This window comes from Aotus nancymaae, unplaced genomic scaffold, assembly GCF_030222135.1.
Source record: "Aotus nancymaae isolate 86718 unplaced genomic scaffold, 86718_ANA_hifiasm-v0.15.2.pri h1tg000025l, whole genome shotgun sequence".
In the NCBI taxonomy this organism is placed as follows: domain Eukaryota; kingdom Metazoa; phylum Chordata; class Mammalia; order Primates; family Aotidae; genus Aotus; species Aotus nancymaae.
The window spans coordinates 18574108-18600847 of record NW_026988438.1 but is presented as its reverse complement, the minus strand read 5'-3'; the positions used below and the strand labels follow the sequence as shown (position 1 = coordinate 18600847).

Below are 26740 nucleotides of genomic sequence, written 5' to 3'. Positions count from 1 at the left end.
TCAGCAAAGTAAGAGTTCCCATTTCTTGCTGGCATTGATTTTTAAAATATTTTTAATAACAGCCATTCTATTGGGGTGAACAGCCAACAGTGGTGCAATCATATCTGATTGCGGGTTTGACTTGCATTTTCATGATGATTAGTAATGCTGAGCATTTTTTCATATACTTGTTGGCTATTGGTATGTCTTTTTTTTGAGAAATATCTATTCAGATCCTTTGCCCGTTGTTAAGTCAAATTATTTGTGGGTTTTTATTATTTATTTATTTTTGTTGTTGAGTTATTTGAGTTCCTTGTATATTCTGGATATTAATCTGTTGTCGAATTAATAGTTTGCAAATATTTTCTCTCATTCAACAGGTTGTCTCTTCACTTTGTTGACTGTTTTCTTTGCTGTGCAGCTTTTTAGCTGGATACAGTTCCATTTGTCTATTTTTGTTGTTGTTTTTGCCTGTGCTTTTGTAGTCTTATCATAAAATCTTTGCCTTGGCCAATGTCCTGAAGAATTTCTCCTATGCTTTCTTCTAGCAGTTTTTGAGTTTTATGTCTTACCTTTAAGTATTTAATCACTTTTGAGTTGATGTTTGCATATCATGAAAAATATGGGTCTAGCTTTATTCTTCTGCATATGGACATCTAGTTTTCCCAGACCAATTATTGAAAAGTACTTGGGTTCCCAGGCAGTGTGGGTGGAGGGGTCAAGATCACTGTTGGTGGTGGTGGCTGGGGCCTGGAGCTCTCAGGATCTGGGGAACACGAGCTGAGGAGCTCCCTATGTCCAGGGAGCCTCCCTGATGTGCTGGACTGCCTGTTATGCGGGGTCTAGGGTGCTGGGTGGACTAGGTGCCAGAGATGTGGCTGCACCAGTGGGTCCAACTGGTGTCACAACACTGCAGCCCTCATATTGGATATGGGGGGGATGTCTGCAGGACCCCAGGAATGTGGAGGTGCGGGGACGATTGAGTCTCAGGGCAAGATGTAGTCTGGTGGTAACTGTTCTCAGAATGGCCCCATGCTATAGCAGCCTGGGTCCTGGGGCAGGAGAACACAATGTGGATTTTCTATCTGGAAAAACACAGCCATGTGGATGCCAGGTAACTCCCTGGAGCTCAGGAAGTGTGAAAGCTGCCGGGTTCTCCTCTAGCTAAGATTGCAGGCATGTGTAGTGGAAATGTGGGCTGCTGGGAATTTCTCACTACCTTTTACCTTACAATGGAGAGTCCCTTTTGGCTTTCAACTGATTCTAGCTGGTTGTTTCACTTTTCACTCTATGCTGCCATCTTGAGTTTCCATGTCTCAGAGGGTCTTTATCACTTCCTTGCTTAATTTCAGTGTTCTTCCTTAGGTGCTTTATTAAAGGTGTGATTATCTACTCACTGTTTTGGTCCTTCCTCATGAAGGAGGTGGGTGCTGGGCACCTCTAGCCAGCCATCTTGATAAAATGTCTCCAAAAATTTTTGAGTAAATGAAGAAACAGACAATGTTCAGAATGAGAAAAACTCCTTGTAGTTAAACAGCCCAGTCATGGGTCTGCAGAAACTTGGCTGCAGGTGTGTTACGTGGTCCATCACATCATGAGAGAGTAATGTCAGCTCTAGGGCTCAGACTAGGTCATCCTCAGAAAAATCTCATATCAGCAACGTGTTAGAGGCCATGCTGGTAAAATGTGGATATTACCTGGCATTCTGCTTGGTAAGACAAAGGAAAGTGAAATTCTCTGATCAACGTTTGTGTCTTAATGCTGTATAGTTTCTACTTCACTATGTTTTTAAAAAGAATCAAAGTGCATTATTGTCCAGAAATGGCTATCATTTTTGTAAAACCTAAGACAAGGTTATGCCCTATTAGATATCAAGACAGATAAACAGAAAACAATGAGGAGTTAAGAAGCAAATCCACATAAATGATGAGATAGCATATAATACTTCTCTTGGCAGACCATTCATTAATCTATTTTATAATCAATTTAACTATATTTACTAAGATAGGCACAAATTATAAGGTATCAGACATACTGTTTCTATTATTGCTTTATCCCCAAATTATAGGCTGGAATAATGAGTTCAGTTGAAAGAAATACACTGATTGTCACACTGCCTTATTTAATGTGATGTTCACTCTGATGTCAATATCTATCTTTTCTCTGTATCCAATTTTTCCATTGGCTTATTCTATTTGTAAAAATTAAATTTAACTGTTATTACATATGATTCCTAAGTAAGAAAATAGACGTTCATCTTGTAACACTACACTCCCACAAAATTGGCAAAAACCAAAAGTCTGACAATAGCAAATGTAGGTGATGATGTGAAGCAATGACAACCTTCATGCACTCCGTGTAGGAGTAAAAATCAGTGCAATTACTTTGACATTATGTAGTTACATTAAATTTATGTATAACCCATGGTCCAGCAATACCACTCCTAAGTATATAGTCTCTTGCATGGGTGCAACAGTAAGTATGTATAAGAATGTCTACAGCAACATTATTTCCAAAATGTGGACACTATTTACATTGCCATCAAGATCAGAAGGGATAAATAAATTATGGGACAGCATATAATGGAATATCACACAGCTATGAAAATAAATGAATCTCATCTACATGCAACTACATGACGTCAAGTGATAGAAGCCACGCACACAAAAATATGTACAGTATGATTTAATTTATATAAAATTCAAAATTAAGTATAACTACATCCTAGTGTTTAGAGATACATAGTTAGGAAAGCACAGTATAAGAAAAGGTATGGGGTGATAACCATAAAAGGCAAAAGGTAATCTTTGAAAGAAGGAAAGGGATTGGGACCAGAAGGAACACATGGAAGCTTCTGGGGTACTGATAATTGGTTTCCTGATCTGGTTCAGAGTCACACAGATGACATTTCACTTATTAAACACATCTTTAGATTTTTATCACTTTTCTACATATGTGTTATATTTCACAATTCTTTTAATAGTTAAAAAAATAAGTTAAGCATTTTGGATATTTTTTCTTGGGGAGCTAACAGCGTATGTCTCTGGACTATGATTTCTCTTTTTCTGTGGTTGGGCTTCCCCTGAGACCCAGAATTCCTGGTAATTCAGGCTCAGTGCATGCATCACTCTATGTTAGGAAATAAGCAACTCATGGTCTTGAAATGCTTCACATTTCACAGGAAGCTGAGGTAGCTCAGCATTCTCTGCTTTAGAAATTTGGATGTATTTTCCCTCATGAGTCTGTAATTGAGTCTGTAATTGACTTTTTTTTTTTTTACAATACTTTTAAACTAAATCTAGCCTGTCTTCAAGTATATTTTAGATCTAGTGAAATACAGAGTACTATCAATTAGATATTCTGAATATCATCTGTTTTTTATTTAGTAATGTGATATGTCTTGTGTGTCCACTTCTGTATTTACCATTATTGCAAAATCAATCAAATGTGGGCAAAAGTAAAGGCAATTTGAATGACCCAAAATTGAAATTTGAGCTGTCAAGCAGTAAAACAATTTTTGCTAGCTTTATTCATTGCTAGAAAGATAAGTTATAAACTTCATTTCGAGTAAATTTCTAAAAGATCTGGGAATATGATTATTGGAAGGCAGACTGCATAAACCTTTATTACCACTGATTATTTACAGATGCAAATTAATGTGCATCAGGAAGCATACTAAGATAATGCAAAGATGTTCTGACATGAGTTATCTGCTGCCTTTGTTACTTTAGTGTCAAGTTTCTCATTCTTTCCAATGGAAGATCCTTACAGTTTGTATTCTTTCACAGATGGGAAATGATCAGGCGAGAATTATTAAATACACCAACCTGCTAACTGCACATCTTCCCAGATAATGGAATATTTTGCAGGGAGACGGGCAAAAAGTGGTCATTTTTTTACTTCATACATTTAAGGGTTATTCGGTTTTGATTAAATGAAGATTTTATAACTGAATTATCTTTCATCTTTAAATTTTATACTAAAAAAATAAAAATAAAATCCAAGCCAGGTGCAGTAGTGCATGCCTATAGTCCCAGTTACTTGGGAGGCTGAGGTGGGAAAATTCCTTAAGCCCAGGATTCAAGGCCAGCCTGAGCAATATAGTACAACTCTGCCTCTTAAAAAAAATAAATTCATCAGTATAGTGTGCTGTCCCCACCTCATTCTCTTCTTTGCATGGCTGGCTCCATTTTGTTCTTCTCACATGAGATTAACAATCCTTTCTCTTTCTCTGAAGTAGGTTCTTCTTGTTATTCACTCATGGTATCTTATTCTTCTATGTTGTAGCATTTATAACAATTTATAATTACATATTTATTTGTTTATTTTATTTTCTGCCTTATTAGATTCAATTCTCTATCAGGGTAGGTGCAGTGTCTATTTTATTCACCAACCTACAGCCCATTTCTAACATAGCACCAGGCATATAGTAGTCACTAAAATATTTGGTTAAAGAATGAAAGAAAGGAAGGTGGGGGGGGGAGAGAGAGAGAGAGAGACAGAGAGAGACAGAGAGAGAGGGAGGGAGAGAGAGAGAGGAGAGGAGAGGAGAGGAGAGAAGAAGAAAAGAAAAGAAAACAAAAGAAAATTATCAGATTGAAGCTACGAGATGAAAACTATGATGTTGTAATTCCAGGTATGAATCCATCCTTGCATTAGTTTTGCAAGACACTTGCGTATGATACTAAAGGGGGCTCAACACTGAAAGTTCAGCATGATGGACTCTATCTGGCTGTCAAACAAACCTACCGAGTTAAAGCAGGTTTCACCTTAGGTCAGAGATGCCTTTCTCCCCTCCTAACTCCATCATCTCACACACTAACACTTACCTCCTCCTCCCTCCTCCTTAAGGCAATGTAATGAAGATAAATAGGCATTTTACAGACAGGTAATCTCATGATAACAGATACCTGTTATTTACACCAGCAAAGCCATTTCCCTGGTGTTGGAACTTGCCTTAGCCCACCAGGATTGGGTGGGGTTCTCCCAGTCGGTGATCTGTAAAGGTGCAGGGTTCATTAGTGTTCTGAGAACAGCTGTCCATATTTGCTGGGGATCAGATTACAGGATCTCATTAGCTCACTCTTCTTGCATGCTTCAAACCTTTTGTAAGGACCAAGACCTATTATTTCAACTTGCCTCATATCAAGAGGGCTAAAGACTGAGGGTTTTATTTTACTTATTTCTGTTCACTATCATTTTAAAGTGTATGCTAAGGAAAAGTAGTAACAATACCATTTATTGTAAATGTCGCTATAAAATATAAAATTTTTTATGTCTGTGAGCAACTGTTTCTTGTTTGAAACTTCCTAGTTATTTAGTGAAGAATGATACAGTTTAGATTATGGTTAATTTGCAATAGGCTATTAAATATGGAAAAATTAATACAACTCCTAGGAAGTTTTTGTTATTTTATGTTGCTTTATTTTTTAAGTTTGATTTGGTAACTTAAGGAAAAAAAAAAACTTAAAAAGGAAAGGGGCCTGAGCTATTAAAGACATACATGTTTACTTGGGGTTCACTAAGTACAGCAGGCTTAGCTCACAGAGTGGGTTAGCATTTCAATTTTTCAAAGAATCGATTGCAAGATCCTTCTGTAAGGGTCTGCTGTGGGTGGCCAAGTGAAGAGTTATTGGAGAACGTTCCAAGAATGACAGGGGAAAACATGTGTCTAGATCTTAGGAAGAGAAAACATGGAAGGATCTAGGAATTAGAAGAATCCAATGTGAGGAAGAATAAAGTACAGAGGGAAGAGTCAAGGTAGAAGAGGGGCAAAATAGGTAGAAGCTTGATTATGCATTGCTTTGCAGAGTGTGTTAAGGATACCAATCTTTACCCCAAAAGCAAAGGAAGAGCCTTCAAACAGCTTTAACTATGCATACAAGTAGAAAGGCAGGAATGTAGTCAGATTTGTTTTTTGAAAAGACAGATATACTGGATGTGGAGGCTTGTAAAGGTGAAGTTGGATCAACTCTATTGCACTGATCCCTGGTGACAAATCACGGTATATTTGATTCAGATATTGGCTCTGTAGATAAAAGAGAATAAAATGGAAAGAATTTGGGACACATTTAAGATATTAAAAAATCTATACTAGTGATTAATGAATTGGGCATGTAGTGCAAGGGAGAAGGAAAGATCAAGAATGATTCATATATCTCTTCAGTAACTGAGTATATGGTAATACCAATTACTGAGAATGATCACACGAGAGAAAACTACATGTGCAAGAAAAGATTATGAATTCAGGCTTATACATATTTAGAGGTCCTTATGTAGCCAAGACAAGGTGTTGCAGAATGTATAGGTCTAGAGCTGAGAGGAGACGTCTATCATCAACATTGATAATTCAGGTTATGGTCAATGGATGATATGGCCTGGCAAGAGAGTACAAAGTGAGAAGAGGGGTCTTGCAACCTAGCACTAACAGACTCTAATATTTAGTGGTGGGAGGAAAACTGGCAGAGACTGAATAAGAGCAGCCAGAGAGGTAGAAGGAAAACATGAAGAATGGGAAATGAAAGGGAGAGGGACACCAAGAGAAAAGAGTCTTTCAAGATGGAGGGAGTGATCAATGGTGAGGGGGCAGAGGTGAACGCTCTGGGCATCAAAAAGGGCAAGAATTGGAAATTCTTTGCTGGATTTGGAAACATCGTGGTCACAGGTAACTCTAGAAAGAACCATTTGGTTGGAGTGAAGGAATGAAGTCCAAAGTGAAATGAGTCTTTAGAGGAGTTAGTGAAATGTGAGGAAACAGACAAAGCGAATATAGAGTTGGATAAATTGTATTGTGAAGATAAAAAAGAGGCTTATAGATCAAAGAGAAGCAACATTAAATGGTGCTTCTTTCCTTATTAAACAAGAGAGACTAAAGGATATTTAAAATTGGTGAGAATGATCCAGCTGAGAGGAACAGATTGAATAAAGAGGAAAGAAAAAGCGTTCATTGACTAGATTAATGAAGAATTCTGCTGCTGTTATCATCCTGTGTTAATTGCAGGCTCAGACACCCCACATCACACCGCACAACACACACATGCGCTCTTCTCCCTGACTATCATAAGACATCACAGAAAAAGGGTCCCCTCCTTTGCTTTTGGGTTAAAGAGTGGTATCCTTAACACACTCTAGAAAGCAAAGAGGTTTACTCAATCTGTCTTTCTCTTTATTCAATCTGTCCCTCTCAGCTAGAACAAACTTTGGTCTCTTGCTCTCTGAACGCAGTCCATTCCAGTCCTCCAAATTTGTTTCACATTTACCCCAAGATCACAGTCACAACAAATCCCTGACCATGGATCTTGGGTGCCTTACTCTAGATAAAATCCACAGGTTCTTCACTTGACCAGGATGGGGAAAAAGTGACAGAAATATATATACTAAACTCACAAAAGATCAGTACTATCTGATAGCCAGAAATATTTTGATCATAGGAAGGGCTGATGACCAATCTCTTATTCCATCTTAAAGAACTCCCACCTTCAAGGACAACCTACAATTGTAAGCCAGATGTATACTCTTGATATTTCATTCCATTTCAGGGCCCTCCCTGTGTTTGCTTCATGGGTTTTTCTATCAGGCTTTTCTCTGGCTAGTTTTCCATTAAATTCGATATGGCTGTCACCTCCCACAAAAATCAAGGTCCATCTGTTTTATGTTTCTTTCTGGACCTCTTAACCTTCTAACTTACTTCTTTGGAGAAAAATTTGAAAGCTGAAAGTAGTAGATAAAGATTTGTTTGCAGGAAACAAGCTGTCAGCACAGATGTATGGTATAATTTCTACCAAAAGTTCAATATTACTTTAATGGGTATTCAGGGGAAAAGCTATAAATATAATGTTCACTCTAAACGGGGTCATAAAATAATAGAGTATTTTCAAGCTTTTCATGCAGACATTGGTTTGAGGTAGTTTTACACACTATGGTTTCTGATTCTCAGGTGATTACTATTGGGGTTTCATAGTAAACTGAAGAAAGGAAGGAAGATAGGGTGGGCAACTGGAAGAGAGGGAGAAAAAAGAAGAAAAGATCCGATGGTTTTACAAGCAGGTGACATTTCACCCACTTGCAGTGACTCCATCCTGCCACCCGGTGAAGAAGATTCCTGCTTTTCCTTGGCCTTCTGCCATGACTGTAAGTCTCCTGAGGCTTTCCCAGCAATGCAGAACTGTGAGTTGATTAAACCTCTTTACTTTATAAATTACTCAGTCTTCGGTAGTTCTTTACAGCAGCATGAGAATGGACTAATGAAGGAAGGAACGAAGGAAGGAACGAAGGAAGAAAGGAAGAGATCCTGTTTCAGATTTTTTCTCTAAGAAGTTAAGAAACACATGGATATTCGGTTCAGAAGTTCAGAATCTTGTGATATTTCCTTTGGTTCCATCTCTACCCATCTCATGATAAGAGATAGTCGTAAGATCCTGGGCTTTAAAGACAGATAGATATGAGCTCAAATACCAGTTCCATTGTTGGCTATCTGTAAGATCCTGGGCAATTTTCAAACTCTTTGAGCTTCTGTTTCTTCATCCATAAAATGCTTAATAATGTAAACCTTGCTGGGTCATTGTAAGGACTACATAGAATCATATTTGCAAAGTTAATTATGAGTCAATAATTGAAGCCATTGATGTAAAATGGACTGAGACCCAACACACACATGCTGGTCTATCTCCTTCATGAGAGAAAAATCTAACTGGAATTAGAGCTATCTGTTGCAGTTGGAGCCTTTCATACTAAATGGACTCATTGATACTCAAGTTGTAACTCTCATAATGAAGGGGAACAAATGCTTCATAACCTGATGATGTCAGTGTTATTATTTCCCATGAAATATGCTTTCTTCTTATGAGACTAGACTATGAGGTCTTCGGGATGGGTCAGGAGGGGGTGTGTGTGATGAATGTGTAATGAATGCTTGCTTTGATGAATACACTTGCTTCTTTAAGGGCCCGAGGAAATTGGCCACAAGGCTTGCTGATGAGGAAATGAATCAAGGCATTTTCTACCTCTTCAACTCATAAATCCAGAGCACGCTTTCCCACTTTGGGGTCTGCAAAGCCTGAGAAGCTTGAGTTCATGACATCAGAAATAAAACAGAGTAGAAACCCCAGTGAGGAGTAAGAGAGATTTCTGAACGGTGAGTTTGGGCACTGGATTGGGAAGCTGGGAAGGGGATCTAGAAGAAGGATGTATTAGATGACAAGAGAGGCAGTTGAGGAGAGTAAAAGACGGGTGGTAAAATGAATGATCCTTCCTTCTGAAGGTCTAACTCTGTAAGCTGCCCCCATGCCTTTCCATGGTGGAAGGAGACAGAAAATCTCATGTTCCCAGGTGGTATTGCTTAGTGAGACCCTCCTTTTCTAAAAGGAATATTTGCACCTTCTTTGAATTCTGGTATCTATGTTCGCTCAGGGGAAGCCGTGCAAGGCAGGAGTGCTTGGGAAAGAAATGGCTATGATTTATCACTTACCCTGAAGTCAGTTCTCTTGCCATCCTACTGACCACTCATCCTCACACATTCTTGGTCACCACAGGAGGGCCATGAGCCAGCTGTGCTGAGAGTACTCCACCAAGCAAGATGAAATTCCCAGATTTCTTTTCACAACTCCCTGGGAGACAGAAAAAGATAGGGCATTAGTTCAAGGTGACCTAGCTTGAGAGTTTCTTCTTGTGCCTTGTGAACCTTTCTGCCAACAAAGCCTAACATTTCAGCTTTGCTGTTTGGCATGACCATCATCCACCGTTGACTTTCACTGCCCATTCTCAGCCTGCCTTCTTCTGTAATCTCAAACCTTTCCAAGTTTTATCATTTCCACACAAGATTGATACTTTCTTCACATATCATTAGCTAGTTATCTGATCTGCATTCAATTCAACTAAATTCACTTCTTCTAAATATACACATACCTACACATCTACTTCCCCGATCCTTCCTTCCATTGGGGAAGAGATTTGAGTATCAGTAATAATTCATGGTGTGTGTGTGTGTGTGTGTGTGTGTGTATGTATGTATTTATCGTGGTATACACAACATTTTGGTAGAAACAGAGACCAGTAGTGGGAAGTAGACTGCATTGGTGGGTACTGAGAGAGAAATTACGTGGGAGAAAGAAGGGAAGAGACTTTTAGGCAGTTGATATGTTGATGTGGAGACGTTGGAATGATGAACGGGTGAAAATAAATTTTTTAAAATAAATTTCTCATTTTACTTTAGGTTCTGGGGCACATGTGCAGATCATGCAGGATTGTTGCATAGGTACATACGTGGCAATGTGGTTTGCTGTCTCCATCCCCCTGTCACCTATATCTGGCATTTCTCCCCATGTTGTCCATCCCCAACTTCCCTACCTCTCACTGCCCTCACCTAATCTCCCCCAACAGACCCCAGTGTGTGATGCTCCCCTCCCTGTGTCCATATGTTCTCATTGTTCAACACCCACCTATGAGTGAGAACATGTGGTGTTTGATTTTCTGTTATTGTGTCAGTTTGCTAAGAATGGTTTCCAGATTCATCCATGTCCCTAGAAAGGACACAAACTCATCATTTTTTATGGCTGCATAGTATTCCATGGTGTATATGTGCCACATTTTCCTTGTCCAGTCTATCATCAATGGGCATTTAGGTTGGTTCCAGGTCTTTGCTATTGTAAACAGTGCTGCAATAAACATATGTGTGCATGTGTCTTTATAACAGAACAATTTACAATCCTTTGGATATATACCCAGTAATAGGATTGCTGGGTCAAATGGAATTTCTATTTCTAGGTCCTTAAGGAATTGCCACACTGTCTTCCACAATGGTTGAACTAATTTACACTCCCAATGGTGTAAAAGTGTTCCTATTTCTCCACATCCTCTCCAGCATCTGTTGTCTCCAGATTTTTTAATGATCACCATTCTAACTGGTGTGAGATGGTATCTCAATGTGGTTTTAATTTGTATTTCTCTAATGACCAGTGATGATGAGCATTTCTTTCTTTCTTTTTTTTTTTTTTCGAGACGGAGTTTCTCTCTTGTTACCCAGGCTGCATTTTTTTCATATGTTTGTTGGCCTCATGTATGTCTTCTTTTGAAAAGTGTCTGTTCGACTACAATCAGAGATTACACAAACAACTCTATGCACATAAACCAGTAAACCTGGAAAAATAAACCAGGACAAATTCCTGGACACTTGCACCCTCCCAAGCCTAAACCAGGAAAAAGTTGAAACCTTGAATAGACCAATAACAAGGGCTGAAGTTGAGGCAGCAATTAATAGCCTACCAACCAAGAAAAGTCCAGGTCCAGAAGGGTTCACAGCTGAATTCTATCAGATGTACAAAGAGGAGCTAGTACCACTCCTTCTGAAATGATTCTAAATGATACAAAAAGAGGGAATCCTTCCCAAATCATTTTATGAGACCAACATCATCCTGATACCAAAACCTGGCAAAGACTCAACAAAAAAAGAAAACTTCAGGCCAATATCCATGGTGAACTTAGATGCAAAACTCTTCAATAAAATACTGGCAAACCGATTACAACAGCACATCAAAAAGCTTATCCATCACGATCAAGTAGGTTTCATTCCAGGGATGCAAGGCTGGTTCAACATATGCAAGTCTATATATGTAATCCACCACATAAACAGAACCAAAGACAAAAACCACATGATTATCTCAATAGATGCAGAGAAGGACTTCGACAGAATTCAACAGCCTTTATGCTAAAAACTCTCAATAAACTAGGTAATGAAAGAACATATCTCAAAACAATAAAAGCTATTTACAACAAACCTACAGTCAATATCATACTGAATGGGCAAAAACTGGAAGCATTCCCTTTGAAATCCGGCACTAGACAAGAATGCCCTCTGTCACCACTCCTGTTCAATATAGTATTGGAAGTTCTAGCCAGAGCAACTAGGCAAGAAAAAAAAAATAAAATGTATTCAATTAGGAAAAGAGAAAGTCAAATTATTTCTATTTGCAGACAAAATGATTGTATATTTAGAAGATCCTATCATCTCAGCCCAAAATCTCCTTAAACAGATAAGCAACTTCAGCAAAGTCTCAGGATACAAAATCAATGTGCAGAAATCACAAGCATTCCTATACATCAATAACAGACTAACAGAGAGCCAAATCACGAGCGAACTCCCATTCAAAATTGCCACGAAGAGAATAAAATATCTAGGAATACAGCTAACAAAGGATGTAAAGGACCTCTTCAAGGAGAACTACAAACCACTGCTCAAGGAAATAAGAAAGGACACAAACAGATGGGAAAACATTCTATGTTTATGGTTAAGAAGAATCAATATTTTGAAAATGGCCATACTGCCCAAAGTCATTTATAGATTCAGTGCTATCCCCATCAAGCTACCAATGACCTTCTTCACAGAAGTGGAAAAAACCACCTTAAACTTCATATGGAACCAAAAGAGAGCCCACATAGCCAAGACAATCCTAAGCAAAAAGAACAAAGCTGGAGCCATCACGCTATCTGATTTCAAACTATACTACAAGGCTACAGTAATCAAAAAGGAGATTTGGGGGTATTTTGTTGTGTGATGCATTGTTTAAAACTCATGCCGTTCATTTAAGAATTCTATCAGAAGTCATCCATATAACTCTTGTAAGTATCCTAGAATTGTATTTGGGTATTTATTTGGTTGTGTTGATAGCAGAATTAGACCTCAAAAGGGTTCTTCCATATTTAGGTTAAAGTCAGAACCCAGGATAGCTGAGTCAGGTCAAAGTAACTCAGGTCCAAAGAACAGAGGTCAAAATAATTCAGGACCAAAGCCTAGAGAAGAGTGATTTGGGTTGGTTGGGGCGGGGGGGTGGTGGTGGCACATAGAACTCTCAGGTAGCCATGCTACATGTGGGTTGGAAACCCTGACTATTAAATGAGGAAAAGCGTGGGGCCTGAGAATCCCCCTAGAGCTACAGCTTGCTACAAATTCCTCAAACTTTTAGCATCAATTCTGGGTTTACATTAACAATCAATCTTCTGGATCAGAGACTTCACCAGAATTGATTCTAAAGCATAATCATGAGTGAGGCCAACATTTTCAGCTTTTCTGTAGACATCCCTTTTGGTGGCCTTTTTCAGATTCAGCATGTCCAGAACTGAACCTAGTCCCTTTGCCCTGTCCCATTCCTTGTGGCTTTGTTGAGGTTACCAACCACCCAGGTAACCAGGAAAAAAACATTTATTCTTCCTCTCCCTCACTCTGTATCCAATTAGACAATAAATTCAGTTGTTTCTACTTCCTAAAGCTCATTCTATATCTTTCCTTTTGAACATATTCTCTTTATGTCATATCCTCATCACTAGCTTCTCAACTAGTTTCCCAACTCCAATCCCTTTCATCATCTATTTCACCTTCTACATTGTCAGCAGAATGATCTTTCTGAGATAGTTTGATGGCTCTCCTTGGTCCACAGAATCCAGTCTAAACCCCTTAGTAAGTTTCATAATTTACTTTGGAGTCTGCCCTGACCTTTCGTTCTTGCCTCATGTCCCACCACCTTTCCTCAGTGCTCCTATGGAATAACATTGTCCCTTACACTCCGTGTTTTTTCACATCTCCATGCTGTGACTTCTACCCAGAATATCCTTTGCTCACTTTGTCTACCTGCAAAGTTTGGCTCAAATATTTCTTTCTCTGAATTCTTCCTTTATTTCTCTCTATTAAAGTCGGTTTCTTCCTTCTCAATAATCCCATTGTATCTTGTGCATAACTGTATTATCATATTAATATAGTTCTTCTTTCATGTTTGTATGTACTAGTAGGTTGTAAGGTGATATAGGATAGAAACCGTGCCATTTTTCTTTGAGACCTCGTGCCCAAAATAATATCGCCTACACCTTAGCATTTGTTGGGTGATTAAATTTAAACTATATTGAAACACCATATGCTTATCCCTGCATGATGACTGGTAAGTTATTAGGATAATTTAAAACTAAGCAAAAAGCAAGATAGGAACAGACAGAAGCTTTCTTAATCTGATAGACTAAAAACTTTTTAAAAATCTATACTAACCCATACTTAATGTGAAATATTGAATGCATTTCTTCTGAGGTCAAGAATGAGACAAAGATGTACACTATCACCAGGTCTCTCTAACACTTATGGAGGTACCGTCAGTGTGACAGGACAAGACAAAAGAAAGAATAACCTATGCAAAATTAGATTAAGCTGCACATAACAGATTAGTGTACTTTACACACAATATACTTTTTCCAAAAATATATTATAGATAATATATACTATATCAAAAGAACTCTACACTAAACAGAGACAGTAGGATATAAAATTATCTTCAAATATTAACTTAATTATTCTCTTTAAACTGGGCTTGTAGTTATAGTTTAATACCCATTTGGGCAAATGTGCATTTTTCCTGCCTATTTTCAGGATTGCTCACTATAGCCTCCAGTCTAGTATGTGGTGGAGTACCAGGAACAGAATAGCTGGGCTGATTCTTCACAGAGAGCGCTTATTCAACATGTGACTGGTACAAAAGCTGCTCCCAACCATTACTGCTAGGTTTTAGGGATAATATGTCAAGGAAGCTCTATCACTGTCATTGGTCTTATCCTAGTGTTAGCAAAAATTGCCAGGGGGCTACTAGGTAAACATTTACATGTTTAGCACTTCTAAAGTAAATCTTCTAGATTGTTATCATCATAATCCCCTGAAATTTTAGATTCAGGCTTTAGATATAATTCACATGCCATAAATTTCCCCCCTTTAAAATTTGCAATCCAGTGGTTTTCCATATATTCACAAGGTTGTGAAATCATCACCACTATCTAATCCCAGAACAGTTCATCACCTCAAAAAGAAACTGTACTCATTAGCAGTCACTCCCCATTATCCATCTCCCTCAGCACCTGAGAACCTCATCTACTTTGTGTCTATGAAGTTGCCTATTCTGAACATCTCATATAAGTGAAATCATACAATATGTGGCCCTTTGTAAAAGACAACACGTTTTAAAGCAAAATTAGTAACACTGTAAAGTGGAGTATATAACAGATATAAAAGTAAAAGGAATAACAATAATGCCATAAATATTTAGAGTGAGGAGGGGAGGGTGATAGACAGAATATGATCCCACAATGATGTCCACATTCTAATCTCTAGGACCTGTGAATATGCTACATTTATGACAAAAGGGAATTCAGGTTGCAGATGGAATTAGAGCTTTGTGAATCAGCTGACTTTGAAACTGGAAGGTTATCCTGGATGGGCTCAATCTAATTATATGAGCACTTATAAGAGGAAGAGTAAAGCAGAAGAATGGGTCAGAGATGTGTTGTGAAAAGAACTTAACTCAGCAGTGGTTGCTGGCTTTGAATATGGATGAAGGTGGCTACAATCCAAGAAATGTAGTGACCTCTAGAAACTGAGAATGGTCCTCAGTTTACAGTCAGCAAGAAAATGAGAGTTTTAGTCTCAAAATCTCAAGTAACTGAATTCTGCCAACAACCTGAATGAATGGGAAATGGATTCTCCCTGGAGCCTCCAGAAAGGAACACAGCCCTGCCAATACTTCAGTTTTAGCCTAGTGAGATCTATCAGAATTCTGGCCTACAGAACTGTAAGATAATACATTTGTATTGTTTTAGCCTCTAAGTTTATGGTAAATTATTATGACAGCAATAGAAAACTAATACATCAGGTACATGGAATTATGTACAGCAATAGAAAACTAATACATCAGGTACTGTTACAACAGTACAGTATGTTACTTGTAGTATTATTTTATAAGATTATAACTTGTGAAGTAAGAAGTATAAAGTTTCAGATGTGAAGTAAGAAGTATAAAATGGACTATTACTGACATAAATGTGCTTTGATAAGGGTGTATTTTGTTAGTTCTAGAGCAACTATGTAAAAACAAAATAATAAAAAGATGTTTAGTCAAGACACAAATAGAGGTAAAATGGAGCACTAAAAATATTTGATTAACCCAAAAGAAGGCAAGAAATGAGCCACAGAAGACTAAAAAAAAAAAACCCAAGAGACAAATGGAGAACCAACAACAAAAGGGTAGACTTAAACCCAACCACATAAAAATCACATTAAATGTAAATGGACTGAACCATTAATTAAAAGGAAGAGATTATTGGGCTGGATAAAAACAGCAAGACCAAACAAGATGCAGCCTATAAGAAATGCATATAGATATATAAAAGGTTTTAAGTAAAAGAATGGTAAAATGTGTATTATGCAAATAGTAAGCATAAGGAAATTCATATGAAAATATTAATTTCAGACTTCAAGAGAAAAGGTATTAGAGTACTGTAAGAGATAAAGAAGAACATTTTATTGATATGACTTCACCATACCCTGAAATATTCTTCCACTGAATGAGAGCTTCAAAATTTATAAACAAAAATTGACAGAATCAAGGGAGAAACATAGGCACATTTACAATCATAATTAGGGATTTTAGCACAAATCTCTTGGTAACTGAATTGAAAAATAGACAAAAAAAAAAAAAAAAAAAAAAGATGTGAAAGACCTGAACAAACTATTAAGCAAATTTACCTAATTAACTTTTATAGAACACTATACCCAATAACTGAAAAAATATATTCTTTTCTAGTTCACAGGAAATATTCACCAAGATATACTGTGCCACAAAATAAATCTCAATACATTTCAACAAAGCATATTTTCTGACTAGACAGAAGTTACATTAATAACCAAAATAAGTTATCACAAAAATGGAAATAAAATTACACACTTATCAGTAACCCAAGGTAAAGAAGTAATGGAAAGGGAAATTAGAAAATAGAAGTGAAAGATAGTGAAAACACAAAATATCAAAATCTGTGAAATATTTAAAGCAGTGCTGAGAAAAATTTATTGCTTTTGTGCTTATTCTAAAAAATAAACTTTTAAAAATCTATTTAAAGTTTTAAAAACCAGAAAAGGGACAGCAAAGTAAGTAAAAGGAAGGACATAATAATGACAAGGGCAAAAAGAAGGAAACAAACAGACTCTACTCCAGAGAGAGAGGGAACATAGATTTTCAATGTCAGAAATGAAAGAGAAGTATACCACAGATGCTAATGAAAACTAATAGGAAAACATCACCAACATAAAATAGTGAAATACCTTGAAAAACACATCTCACCCAATCTGACTCAAAAAATAAAAAATTGAAATGGTCCTATCTCTATCAAGAAATTAAATTCATAATTAAAATTATAAGCATATATGAAAGTTAACCATTAAAAACCTTCCAACTAATTTATTTTTGAACATTGGTACTTTAATAATATAAATTCTATCAATAACATCAATTTTACATCAATCCTTTCAGAATTCCAATAAGAATACCAAATATTGCTCACTATTGTTAGCTATTCCTCTAAGTGCAAATTACAACCAAAATCATACCAGTTCATACCCATTTATAATAGCTAAAATTAAAAAGACTGACAATTCTAAGTGTTAGTAACAATGTGTAGCAAGTGGAAGTCTCCTAGATTCTGTTGGGAGTGTGTACAAGCATTTTTGAAAATAGTGTGACAATTTTTTATATACCATTATAGGTCATTTAACAATGGGAACACATTCTGAGAAGTATATCATTAGTTGATTTCCTCATTGTGAGAACATCATAGAGTTCTCACAACATATGTATGTATATACACAAACCTAGATAGTATAACCTACTGCACACCTAGGCTAAATGGTACGTATAAACACATCTAAACATAGAAAAGATACAGTAAAACTGTAAGTATAAAGTTTTAAAGATGGTGCACCTGTATAGGGCACTTACCATGAACGGAGCTTGCAGGAATGGCAGTTACTCTGGGTGAGTGAGTGAGTGACTGGTGAGTGAATGTTAAGGCCTAGGACTTCACTGTACACTACAGAGACTTTATAAATACTATACACTTAGCCTACATTAAATCTATTTTTAAAACATTTCAGGCCCAATATGGTGGCTCATGCCTGTCATCCCAGCATTTTGGGAGGCCAAAGCAGGAGGGTTGCTTGAGGCCAGAAGTTTGAGACCAGCCTGGAACACATAATGAGACCTCATGTCTACTAAAAATAAAAGAATTAGACAGGCGTGGTTGATGCTTGCCTGTAGTGCCAGATGCTGGAGGGACTGAGGTGAAAGAATCCTGTAAGTCCAGGAGTTTGAGCCTGCAGTGAGCTATGATCATGACATTGCACTCCAGCCTGGATGACAGAGCAAGACCCTGTCTCAAAAAAACAAGGAAGTTCTTTCTTCAATAATATATTAACTTTAGCTCACTGTAACATCTTTACTTTATAAACTTTTAAATTTTTTTTAACTTTTAGACTCTTTTGCAATAACACTTAGCTTAAAACAAAAACACATTGTACAGCTATACAAAAATATTTTCTTTATATCCTTATTATATTTTTCAGATGTTTCTTTTTTACTTTTAAAACTTTGTGGTTAAAAACTAAGACACAAACACACATATTAGCCTAGGCCTACACAGGGTCAGGATCATCAAGACATCACGAGGCAATAGGAAATTTTCAGCTCCTATGTAATCTTATGGGACCACCATCCTATATGCAGTTCATTATTGACCAAAACATCATGGTGTGGCCTATGAATGTACATCAATATAAATTTCCCATGTAACTGAGCAACTCTACTATTCACCATTTACCCAGGAAAGAAAACACTTTGCCAAAGTATTAGATGAAGAGTCATTTTCTATGAAGAATAAGTATTCAATAACTAGTTTCAGCTTTTCCCCACTGTTATCTTGGATTAGATGGATATAAAAGATACATTATCTGCCTTATGGAATCACCTTCTAAGATTAAAAAATAATCAAAATATACTTGAATTTCAAAAATGTTAAATCCACTTTGAATTGTACTTGTGCAAATTTTCATCTTTACATAATAGATCTACCTAGTTAGGGATCTGACTGTTTCTTTCTTGACGACCTATCCAAGAGACAGTTTTCTTTAATTTCTAGACTCATGAAATGATTGACGACACTATAGAAGAACCTTCTGTGCTAGTTCTCAGTGAATCACCAGGAAGACTCATGAGTTTCTTTTAACATTACTTAAAAGTGCAATCCAATTTGGTAATTGAAAGAGTGATTATTCTCTTTGTGAATTATATAGCTGTTCTGTTTCTCTTATTCTCTGATTATTTTACCCCCACTTGTCTATTTCTCCATTGGAAAAGAGGCTTGGACACTAGAGGGAAATCAGGCCATAGTTAAGCAAATCTGTTTACTTGGCAAATGGCTCAATTTGTGGGGAGAAATGAACACTGTAGTTTAAATAATGGTTTTAGTATTATCTTAAAAATTTTTATGACAAGCTTGATATCTTGACACTATTGATATGGGGTGTGTGTATATTGGGGCGGGGGAGGGAAGAGAGATGGTTATGATGAACAGTAGACTCAATAGTTCGAACCTAAAACATAAAATTAGTTCTATTTTTAAAAACTGTTACTTGTCAAAGTAGACTTTTTTCTCCTGTTTAACATGCTACCTCTTAGTCATGGAGTAGCTAAGAGCACAGCCAACGTCATTCTTTGAAAAATTATCCCAGTGGGGGCAATACCGGTCTTGGGAAGGAAAAACCTACACTTAGTGAAATAATATATGGTCTAACAAATTCACAATTGAGTGACTTTTCTTGCAGCTGTGGTTCAAATTATAGGCATTTCAGATGTTTAATGGTGACTTTAATTTACTGTGAGGAAGTGTATGATGAGCATCTGGAAGGACATGATTTTACTTTAATCATTTTGATTTAGGTGACGGTAATTACAAGTATCATCATGGTCTATAGAGAAAACACTGGTTTTACTGTTACCTGCCAGGACTTGTTTCCATCCCTCACCAGGGCATTTTTTTTCTTGGACCAAGAGAAGTTAAATCATCATTCTGAAATTTCCTTTGCTACTTAAGTGCCTGGCACGATCATGGATTCATAATAATGGAACAAATTGATGAATTTACTTAGCCAAATGACTACAGTTTAAAAGATTAAGAATAATGGTGTTTAAGTTAACTGGGAAAAGCAGTGTTAATCTGCCCCAGAAACTTTATAGCTAAGTAGGTGCAGCAATTTGAAAGACCTTGAAGTAACATAAACTGCTTCTGTCTCTGACTGTGCAGGTAGTTTTAGGAAAAGCTTTGCTAAGTGCTTAGCCAAGAAGGCATTAAGTATGGAATGGGGCAAAAGCCTTTCTCTTAGCTCTTCAGGCACTCTATTTCCTGTTTTAATAAATATAAAAAAAGAGACTTAAAGTCAAGGACAAAATATCTCAGCTTACTAGAAGGTTTTTCAACCCAGAGGGACTATTCAGATGATATGAATAAACATACTTCAATATGGAGACATCATTAAGCATATGCGGCACATGGCAGATATCAGTCACATTTATTGAATGAATATATGAAAATACCACCAATCAAAACTTTATTAGAAGTTAGTTGTTGAACAGCTACTAGATTGTAAAATTATCTTACAAATATGAGAATCATGGTTAAAAAAACATGTGGAATCCCTAAAGACTACTTGCCATTGAAAAGATCCAATTCTGTTCCTGACTTGGCTAATATCGTTCTTTTGGACTCTCTGCCTCTTCCATTTTTTCAATCTGTAATATGGGAGCCACAGTATATTTTCTTTCTACATCACTAAGTTGTGGTGAAGATCACCTGAGCAAATAGCAATGTCTCAGGGATTGAAGAGAGTTGAAAGATACAGTGTTTTCTATATTATTCAATTTATGTTTTCCTAGGTACTCCTTTTCCTCTTCTTCCTCTCCCACATAAATACTGCTGATAGGGGCAGGAGGCAGACAAACCCCTAGGCAGATGAGGCGGGATTCTGGTGAAACCTCACCTTCAAACCAAGGACACTTTAAAGCCTGAAAGCCAAGCTACAAGTCTTGATACATCCATGGACCAGATTCAGAACCTCTTTTCCCGTTTGGCGCACTTTCCTCTGATAGATCCCCAACCTTCTCCTATTTTACACATACCTACCCTTCCCTAATTGGGTTTTTACACTGTCAAGTCCATCTTTCAATGGTGCCTTTGTTTTAGACTTTTTTGCATACTCACAAACCAATCAGCATGCACACTTCCATTCTGAGACCCTAAAAACTCCGGATTCAGCCACACTTTGGGACTTCCCGCCATTAGGTGAGAAGAGACCATCTGACTTCCGAAAGCGGGATGCCCTCTGGGGTCCCCTCTCTGCTGAGATCTGTTGCTCAGTAAAACTTTACTCACTTTCGGTTGTCAGTGTAACTTCATTATTCTTTGATGTGGAATAAGAACTGGGAAACCATCATTCTCAGCAAACTGACACAAGAACACAAAACCAAACACCACATGTTCTCACTCATAGGAGGGTGTTGAACAAGGAGAACACATGGACACAGGGAGGGGAGCACTATACACGGGGGTCTGTTGCGGGAGAGTGGGGGGGACAGTGGGGGGAGTTGGGGAGGGATAGCATGGGGAGAAATGCCAGATATGGGTGAGGGGGAGGGAGGCAGCAAATCACACTGCCATGAATGCACCTATGCAACAACTTTGCATGTTTTTCACATGTACCCCAAAACCTAAAATGCAATTAAAAAATAAATAAATAAATAAAATAAAATAAATTTAAAAAAAAAAAAAAAGAAAAAAAAAAGAACTGGGACCTGCCGAATGTGAGTACGGGAAAGGCTGTAACACTGTAGCCCTCCACCCTCTGCCAGAAGTGGCAAGCCGCCTCACATCATGGGAAGCTGTGGCGGGGCTGGGCCAGCCCCAGAGCCGTAGGCTAGAACAGGGCAACGGGACTAAAAGAGCTGTTAGCACACTGTAACACCCCCCTGGGATTTCAAGGTTGCTGGCATCCCTGTTCGGGTACCACAGCACTCCCCTCGTCCAGACGCTGGTGCCCAAGGCGGAAGCAGGCTGTGGCTTGCCCAGCCCAGCTGTGATCTGAGCACAGATGCCGTGTGGAGTGTGGGATCCCCGCAGGAGTGCAAGCCAAGCGCAGTCCACCAGGCTGAGTGGAGAAGGTACCTCCTGTGGTGAGCCCGGGGCTGAGCCAGGCACAGGCAGGGGCATCACCGGCATGGAGGTCTGCGGCTGGTGAAGTGGCTCCGGGAAAAATCCTGGGCAACTGCTAAAGGTATTTGAGATCCAGGCATTGTGTTTCTTTTGGACTTCATAAATAAGCCATGCTTTTGGTCCTGAGTTGCTCTTTCTTGGGCTATTTGACTTGAAGCAATTTTTCTCCATATTAGCACCTCTTTCTAAGGAGACATCACAGAAATTAAAGAACACCAACATCATATTTTCTTAGAGTTAAAAAAAAAAAAGAAAAAAGGCATTATGGACCTCAGCACAGACCGTCCTATTACCTAAGCATAAGGTCACAAAGAGAAAAGTTCCTTGGTCATCAGAGATCACATCTACATATAGCAAAGCTGAGTATTCCCCAGGTTCCTATCCAGTGCTCTTTTCATGACTCCAGTCTAATTAATCTGACTGGTGAAGATGCTTTTTGTATAGAGGGGTTGAAGGCCTTAAAGTAGGGATAATCATTTTGCCCTGTCCTTTCTGTCTTCTTTGCCTGGGCATTTGATAGGTGACTTTGAATGTGGAGTCTCAGAATGTGTAGTGAAGATATTTAAAGCTGTGAACTCTTTGCAGTTCCTAGTTTTGTCCTTCAGTTCATTATTTGGAATCCATAAAACACAGATTCTATGAAGTGAAACTCTTAATGCTGGATGCTTTTAGTGGTTAGGTTACTTTTTTTTTTTAAATTAGCAACTTCAAGACTCTACCCAAAGTATACCCTGGACTTATAATGGAATATGTACTTAAGGGGATTTATGTCATGGAAATTTGAACTAAATACTCCCCAGGTAAAGGTATCATGATGGAGGTCTCCCAGCATAATTTCTTCCTTATCGAATTCGTCTACCGATCCTGCTAATCTTATTCACCTTGCCACTGTGTGGCTTAGGAAAAGCATGTGATCTGATTGTAACCAATGATCCATGAAGGAAGGTCTGCTAGGTGGGGTTGGAGATTATGGGAAAGATTTCCTTGCTCCTAAAAAATTAACAAGGAAGACACGGCCCCTTTTCTTTCTCTAGACACAGTTGTGTCTGGATATGATGCCCAGAACTGCTGCAGCCATCCTGATGTCTGCCTGAGAATGAATCCAACAAGAAAGCATTGTAAAGCCAAAGTGGATGTCAGAAAGGTAGAGACAGAGCCCTGAGATACTGTGTCTTTGGGGAATAATTATTTTAGCCTGTTTAATAGAGGTTTTCTGTTAACTGCAGCTGAAGTCATCCTAACTGAAAATGTGGGTGGAAGAAACTCTAACTTTATCGTTGATAACCCACCCTCATACCCTCATCTCTGAAAATGCTTTGAAAAAATGTAGTTTGCTGATACATGGCCATTCTCTGTTAGTTTCTCTCTAAGGAAATGTGGCTCTGAGAGCACATTTATAAATAAAAATTATTTATAAAGACTCTTCCTGGATAATCTACTCTGCTTCAGGTGGGTTGGATAAAGGATAGAATTAATTCAGGTATTAGAGAGAAAAGTGAATCAACAAGTCTATTGTCTATTTGTGCCAGTATTTTAGCTAAAACTTAACTGAGTAGATAAATTATTTGTATTTTTTCATGAGAACGATTGTTCATGCTTGATTATTAGTTTCTAAAGGAAGTATTCTTAATTCCAAGCTGAATAGCTCTTATGTAGTTAGTTTCTAGTGCAGAGAAATGTGCTTGATGAATTTGTGTTGACTTTTTTTTCCTAGCCAATACGAAGGTTGCCAGCCTCTGCCAAAATCAGCACTAAAACTATTTTTCATGAGTAATAACAATAATATTCTTTCTTAAATATCACCTTTAATCCAACAATCTTAAGCCTATATAAACATTCACTCAATAATACACTCAAAATCTCAGTATTTGGTTGATGGGGAAATTCACCTAGGTGCAAGAACATGGAAATAAAAATAGAGCCTAGAAAGTTGACTCATAATAGTCTTTCAGTCTATTGTCCCCACCTAACTATTCAAGAAAAATAAAAAGAACAGCAGCTTCAGCAGGATAAACAACTAAGCTTTTCCAGCCCCAACTGATGATTCATTACTTCTATTTTCCTGCTGTTTAAAACTATTTTTCATTTTTATTACATTTTATTTTTGAAAGTGAGAGATAAATGCCAAAGGGTAAGGAAACTGAGCTGGTTAGAACTGTCTAAATATCTTGCATCTGTAAAAAATGACTTGGCCATATTTGAGGAGTGAGATTTCTTTAGATATTTACAGAGCTTCCTGTTAGGCTAAAATATTGTCAAAACAATTTTTCTCTTTGTTCTTAAGTAATTCTCTTTATAAATTAAAAGGGAAGAGAAAATGGAATCAAATTTTGAAAGAATAAGAAATAATGATTCACTAACTTTCCAATATTCTGAAGATCACCAAATTATAAGGAAAGCTTTGAACTTCACTCTTTGGGGCTTAGAATAAGCAGAAGCTAGGTAGAAGGTGATCTTTGACCAACAATGTAAGTTTTAAGAAAATTCAGTGACTGGGCACAATGGTTCATGCCTGTAATCCCAGCAGTTTGGGAGGTTGAGGTGGGTGGATTGCTTGAGTTCAGGAGTTGGAGACCAGTCTGGATAATAAGGTGAAACCCTGTTTCTACCAAAAATATATAAATCAGCTGGGCCTGGTAGCACACACCTGTAGTCCCAGCTACTTGGGCGGCTGAGGTAAAAGGATTGCTTGAGCCTGGAAGGTCAAGACTGCAGTGAACTGTGATGGTACCATTACACTCCAGCTTGGGTGACAGAATGAGACCCTCTGATATGGTTTGGCTGTGTCCACAACCAAATCTCACATTGAATTGTAATAATCTCCACCTGTTAAGGGCAGGGCCAGGTGGAGATAATTGAATCATGGGGAGATTTCCCCTATACTGTTCTCGTGGTAGTGAATAAGTCTCAGAAGATCTGACAGTTTTATAAAGGGGAGTTTCCATGCAAAAGCTTTCTTGCCCGCCCACCATGTAAGACTTGACTTTGCTCCTCCTTTGTCTTCCACCATGATTGTGAGGCCTCCCCAGCCACATGGAACTGTGAGTCAATTAAACCTCTTTCCTTTATAAATTACCCAGTTTCAGGTATGTCTTTATTAGCAGTGTGAGAACAAACTAATATACCCTGTATCCAAAATTTTTAAAAAAGGAAAAAAAAAGAAAATTCATGGTAAAACTAAGGTTTCATGATATTGTATTTGACAGATGACAAACTTTTTGAATATAACAAATAAAAATTAATAAGCTGATTATAAATTAATAATTTCCATTATTAAAGTAGACTCATTAGGGTCTTGACATGATCACATTTTGATGAATCCATTTTTGGTGACTGATGATTACTCTATCTTAATTCCTAAAGACTTGGAAATGAAATATCCTCATAGAAACTAACAAGAATGCATTTTTAAAATTCTACTTATTCTGTTTTAGTACTCTTCCATTTAGGTCTCTGTTAGCCAGGGGTCTGAGTCAGTCTATGAAGCATCATGTGAACCTGGCCAGTCAGCTCTCAGAAGGCAGTGTCACAGTGAAGACCTTACTAAAATACCCCCATCACATTTTCCTGCTTCTGAGTTCACAAAGAGAGTACAGAGGAAAATGTGAGTTTTCCTTTACATTTTCAGCCTTCCATCAATAATTCTCAGTCATCCTTGTTAGGGACCTACACTGAAGTTGTGATTTCATAAATTGCATAAAAGGATTCATTAATGCTGAAGCTTAATATGAAAATCAAGATAACACAGAAAACAGTTCTAGATTTAGAAGGTGGTACCACTTACATTTCAGTGGAACGTCAAATCATATGCTTTATTGGAGATATACTTTCTTTCTTTCTTTTTTATATTAGTCAAGATTTGTCCATCTGTTACTCCAGTTGTTAAGCTTGCTCTGAAGTTTCCAGTTGTTAAGCTTGCTCTTATAGGTAATTTCTAATTTTCAAGCAACTTTATTATTACACTGAAAGCTCACAACTACCATATAAAAAAACTTGGCTCCTGATTTCTTATCCATTGATCTTTCCTCTCCATCATTGTAACTTTCTTAAAATCCTGAAATATGTGTGGATTACCTAACTCATTTATGTTAAAATATGATCACTATCATCTTTATTTTTCTGTACTGTCTCTGTAAGAACTGAATCACTATATAAATCCTCATTTCTAGGCATAGTATCTCTTTAGTGTTGCTATAAATTATTCAATAGATTTATCCGGCTTCCCAAAGGCTGATGAACTTCATTGTGGAAAGCATCTCTCCACTGCGTGCCATTATTGTTACCCTATTGGAACAAGTCTGCATGAAAAATCCCTTATAAAATCTTTATAATCTGAAATTGCAAACTACCCCATTCAGAAAGAGGGAGATAATAAAGTGTATCCACACCATACCCAGATTTTTGAAATGGTTGAGCCAACTTTGTTACTCTACCATGGAAGAAATCCAAAGACCAACAAACCCAGGCCCTCTGTAAGTCTCTTCACAACTATGCCTCTACTATCACAAAGTACTTTATCTGTCATCAAAATTACATTAATTCTCTATTCACATTGCTCTTGCAAGAAACAAATATTTCTTTGTGTCTGAATTTTCCACATGGTTGCCCTGATGAAACATATGCCATTGGAGGACAAATATATTGATGCAAA

At 37.5% G+C, this 26740-nt stretch overlaps 1 protein-coding gene across 8 annotated transcripts in view; it reads right to left on the bottom strand.

Moving 5' to 3' along the window:
- Positions 1 to 26740, bottom strand: part of MTERF1 (mitochondrial transcription termination factor 1) — a 397742-nt gene that overhangs the window by 16392 nt on the left and 354610 nt on the right. For all 8 annotated transcript variants that reach the window (XR_010344051.1, XR_010344054.1, XR_010344053.1 and 5 more), the window contains one exon: positions 9446 to 9584. The gene's annotated coding sequence lies outside the window, so the exon portion shown is untranslated. The remainder of the gene's footprint in view (positions 1 to 9445; positions 9585 to 26740) is intronic.